This window comes from Equus przewalskii, chromosome 14 (genome assembly GCF_037783145.1).
Source record: "Equus przewalskii isolate Varuska chromosome 14, EquPr2, whole genome shotgun sequence".
In the NCBI taxonomy this organism is placed as follows: domain Eukaryota; kingdom Metazoa; phylum Chordata; class Mammalia; order Perissodactyla; family Equidae; genus Equus; species Equus przewalskii.
In genome coordinates this window covers 33,137,221-33,142,640 of record NC_091844.1, presented here as the reverse complement: position 1 = coordinate 33,142,640, position 5,420 = coordinate 33,137,221, and the positions used below count along the sequence as shown (strand labels likewise).

At 42.4% G+C, this 5,420-nt stretch overlaps 1 pseudogene; it reads left to right on the top strand.

The window, feature by feature from the left end:
- The first annotated feature begins 3,833 nt into the window (after positions 1-3,833).
- Positions 3,834-4,351, top strand: LOC139075735 (small ribosomal subunit protein uS17m pseudogene; annotated as a pseudogene).
- Positions 4,352-5,420: the final 1,069 nt, after the last annotated feature.

Here is a 5,420-nt window from a genome sequence, read left to right as displayed (position 1 = left end):
GCCCTAATGTGTATGGTCTTGAAAATGTGATCTTCAGTCAGTAAATCTTGGGCAGAAATAGACACACGCATCTACTAAAAGTACACACCTATTTTTAGGGATCATTCATAATCCACCTTTGGGATATGTCTGTTGTAAGGGGAGAGGATCCCTTCTGGCTGCAAGGACATGGTCTCACTAAAGATATATCAAATTACCAAATTAATCTCAGTTTGAAGCATGACCAGTCAAGTAATGGTGTCTTCTCAATGAGCAATGAATAATGAGTGGATATTATATATACTATGTGTATATATACATATATGCATACATATATGTATGTTACACATATACATACACATATTATATCTATTTATATATTATATATAATTGACATATATACACATACATTACATATAATATACATATATATTATATACACATATGCATACACATAATTTACTTTATATACTGTGCTGGGCTGAACAACGGCTCTAAAGATACCCAGGTCTGAACCACTGGAACCTGTGAAGACTGCCTTACATAGCAAAAGGGACTGTGCAGATGTGATTAAGTCAAGGATCTTGAGATGAGGAAACAATCTTGAGTTACCCAGGCGGGCCCTAAGTGTAATCACACACGGCCTTGTAAGTGAGAAGCAGAGAGAGAGAAGGTGGTGATGTGACCATGGAAACTGAGACTGGAGTCAACTATAAAGACGGAGAAGCAGTCACAAGCCCAGGTCACTAGAAGCTGAAAAAGGCGAGGAAAGGGATTCTCCCTTCAGAGCCTCCATTGGGAACCAGCCCTGCCGACGTCTTGACTTTAGTCCAGTGACACTGATTTTTGGACTTCTGACTCCATACCTATAAGATGACACCAGACTCTCCTTAGGATTGCTGCCTTGGGTCCACCCTGGACTCTTTACGTTTCTGCTCCCCGGCGTCCCACCCACACTGCCTCAGATCATCTTCTAGAATCAGCTTGTGAGAACTCCAGAGTAGGTCTTGTTGCCTTCTCACTTCCAGGCCCTCCACTCTTGCCTCCATCTGCTTTTGAACTGCAGGGTCCACTTGCCAGCCCTGCACTGTCATGCTGAAGGCGCCTGCCAAGTCCTTCCTTGGGGAACTTGGCATTTTTGAGGAGTGAGATTATTTGTGGTAAAATGAGATATTTGGATTACCATGGGATTTCTCTTCATTGTTCTCTCTCCATCCCTTATTACAATGGAGATATTCCACAGGAGTTGACAGTCTAAATGCTCTTTTCAGAAAAGATTCCTTCATAGTTTAAAGAAAACCTGTCCCCCTCTTTGTCTTCCTGGCTTGCAGCTGAGAGAAACCTGCCCAGCTGTGGAAAGGGCGATTAACACTATTGATCTCTTCTTCCTCCAAAGAATTCTCTCTGAGCCCGGGGTCAAGAATCACTTTTCTGGAGAATTTAGCTCCACTGGAACTGAGAATGCTTCTCCTTTGGTGTGTCCCAGTGGAAGCATTTTATTCATGTAGATAATAAGCAGAGGCAGCCGCTGGCTGGCTTGTTTACATACTTAGCTAATAGGAGCGCTGTGCTGCTCCCCATCCGTGCCTGCGGCTCTGCCAGAAGGGAGATACCTCTGGGGCTCACAGAAGAAATGTCAGACCACACTGTTCAGCCCAGATATTGTATTTGCAGCTACCCCCTCCAGAGCTTATGAGCGGAACAAAAATGAAACCAATTTCCTCTGCTTTGTACAGACTTTTACTTTTCATTACTTTGCAGATTGAAAATCCAGGGATTCTATAAAAACAGTCATTGAAGGTGGTGTCATTGTTTTTACCACCTAATACTGTTTATTTAACAAATATCTATTTAATGCTTACCGTGTACCAGTGCCATGTAAGTGCTCAGGATTCAGCAGTGACTGAGACAAAGTTGCAGGCCCCATGGAGCTTATAGCCTAGATCCATCAATGAAACAAAGAAGTAAGAGCACATACATAAACATTTTCTGACAGTGATAAGTGTTATGAAAAAAGTAGAGCAGAGTAAAGGGTCAGCAAGTGACAACTCATGGAAAGAGGCAGAAAGGGATTGGAGGTGGTTTAGTTTGGGAGGTCAGGGACAGCTTGGCTTCTTGGAGACTTGAAATGAAGAAGCCAGCTCTGCAAAGATATGAAAGAACAGCTTTATGAACAGAGGAATCAGCAAGTGCAAAGGCCCTGAGGTAGGAGTAAGCTTGGTGATAAGAGGAACAGCAAGAGGCTAGTGTGGCTGGAGTGAGTACGGGGAAAATGGCTACAGTTGGCATTGCTGAGGAGGCCACACACCAGATCATAGAGGACCTCACAGGCCATAGTACGTGTGTGACTTTTATCCTAAATATGAGGGGGGTTTGCTGGAGAGTTTTAAGCAAGGAATTAATGTGTCTCTGAATTAGGATTTAAAATTAAGCGCTCTGCCTGTTGTATTGAGAATAGTCTGAGGGGTGGAGGGATGGACCAGGTTTGGAAGCCAGGTGACCAGCTACAAAGCTATAACTTGCTCTACTTTCTGGAAAATCTCCATTCCACTGAGTTTTTCACTTGTGTTTCCATATTTTTAATTGCTAAAAAGACTCTTTTGGTTCTCTTAATATTGCATTTTTACAGCATTCTTTTCTTATTTCTTAGATGAAATTTCTTCTCTTATATTTCAGAGGATATTATTGATACTGTGGAAGTTCTATTTTCTTTGAATTGGTCTCTATTACTAATAAATGTGTTTTATTTTATTTATTTATTATTATTATTTTGGCTTAGTGGTTACAGCATGGATCCAAGCCAGATTGCCTGGTTAAAATAACAGCTTCCCCACTTACTAGCTGGGTGACCTTGGGCAAGTTTACCTAATGTCTTTATGCCTCAGTTTCTTCATCTATTCAGTAGAGATAATAATAGTGTTAAATAGCCGTGGTGAGGATTACATGAGTAAATACACATAAAGTCCTTAGAAGAGTGCCTAGCTCATATATGTGCTCAATAAGGGTCAACTCTTATTTTTCTGTTTGCTTTGGTTATCTGGTATATTAGATGCTTTCCTCAAATGTCTGGGGATTCTTGACTCTTCGTTCAAAATCAAGAATGGGTCACTAACAGGCTGTCTTGGAGCTCTGGGCACAGGGGGAAGGCTTGTTTACTATGGGCATGGCTCTAGGATCCCTGGCTAGGCTATATCCTTTGGGAACAAAACCTAGTTTCTGTTCTTTTCTCTTGGGCTGGTCAGATTCACAGAGAAGAATCTCCTGTTATCCTGCCTGGAGGTTATAGGCTGAGCTGTACCATCGCATAAAAAAGGAAGGCGTTCTCAACATGCAGGTCGTAAACGTTCATGTAATCTCCCTGTTTTCTAGTGGTGCCCCATGAGTGTTACTCATTCATCCACCAACTGTGATTTGTGCCTCAAATCCAGAGTGCGTGTTTCATCCTCGCCAAAGAATAGCCTTCCAGTCTTCTCCTGGGTGAGTCGGGACAGACAGCCCACTCTGTAAGGTTGGGAGAAGATCTGGAGGCCAATTTTTCCTTCAACAGACTTTCCATCCCCTTGTTTTCAGTCTCATCTTTACTTTCACTTCCAAAGACGCCAAGTCCTACCAATTCCTGAGCCTTTTGGAGGTTCAGCGGCGCAAGCAGGGCCATTTCTCAGCTCTCCTCACTGATTTGAGGCATTTTGATTTTTTATATAGCTAATTCCATCTGCTCCCCATCTTCAAAATTCTATTGACATTTCTCTGTCCCATTTTCTTTTCTTTGTTAAAAATCCCTTTGCAATTGGGCTCCACAGGCCGCACGCCAGGAGAGCAGAGCCAAGAGGTGACCAAAGCCACATAATAATGTCAATAGCTCATTCATCTGTCCATGCAAATGGATCATGGGGAGGTGATTGGGACAGCGATGCAAAAAACTGCTAAAGTGAGAGTGGCCAGGCTTGTTCCGCATCCCTATTTATTAAAGTATTTTAATAAGCAAAAAACCTACTTTGCTCACGATGCTCTTCAGCAGTGCACAGCTGGGGATGTTGAGCTTCTCAAAGCTTTACCTGTCCCACGAATGAAGCATGTGAAACATGAACTGGCTGAGATCATTTTCAAAGTTGGACAAGTCATAGATCCAGTGACTGGAAAACTCTGTGCAGGAGCTCCCTACCTGGAGAGTCCAGTTGGTTTGGAAACCACCCACCTGACCAAAAACCTGGAATAACCCAGTGTCTCTTCAATACAGTGAAGGAGGACTGGAAGAAGGAGCCAAAGGGAAAGATTTATAAGTTTGCTTTATGGAAAAAGAAATTTTTCTAAGTTTCATCACAAACTGTCCAATTTCTCTTCTGGTATTTATAAAATACCTAAAAGTAAATGAATAAAGAGCTTGTTAAAATTTTTCATTAAAAAATCCCTTTGTGGTTGTTTTTATTGACACTAGGAAGGATCCAGAGACACATGTGAGTATCTAATCTGTCAGTGGTAACTGGAGATTCAGCCCCTTATTTTAGAGATTTGAAGCCTGGAGTCCAGGGAGGCTGCACAGCTGGTTAGAAACAACATGGAATAGGATTGGGTTCTTTGATTGTGGCCAAATATGCTTCCCACTTGTTTTAGTCTCTTCAGGCTGCTATAACAGAATACCATAGACTGCGTGGTTTATATACAACTGAAATTCATTTCTCACAGTTCTAAAGGCTGGGAAGTCCAAGATCAAGGTGCTGGCAGATTCAATGTCTGGTGAGAGCCTGATTCCTGGTTCATAGACAGCATCTTCTAGCTGTGTCCTCATCTGGCTGAGGAGGCACGAGATATCTCTGGGGTCTTTTTTATAAGAACACTGATCCCATCGTGAGGGCTCTTGCCTCTTGACCTAAGCACCTCCCAAAGGCCTCACCTCCTCGTACCATCACATCGGGCATTAGGTTTCAACATATGAATTTTGGGGAGGACACAAACATTCAGGACACAGCACCTCTACTTCACCCTGACTCTGTGCAGCCTCAGGAGACCTGATTTGATAAAGTTGGGCAGATTTTCTTTGTGATCTCAACGGCCAAGAGCAAAGGGACCACTCCGGCCTCCACTTGTCATTAAAGCCTGAGAGAGCTCAGAAAGTTGTAATTCTTCATCTTCCCCATCTTCTTACCCATGAAGCTGTCATTAGCACTTTGAAGAGCAATTAGAGTTTCTTATTTTCCCTCACAGCAGGATAATACCTGAGGGAGGCTCCTTGCTCTAATAAATTAGTTTTCATAAAGAGGGTAAAATTATCCGGAATTTTTGAGTATCATGATAGATATTTCCTCTCAAGAATAAATACAACCAGGCTGTGAGACTATATGTATAAGACAAAGCAATGAGATGACATCTAGAGGGTGAGTTGGGGGAAATGGCACCAGTGGTAACCCAGTCAGGGCCAGGATCAAATAAAGCAAATTGAGAGG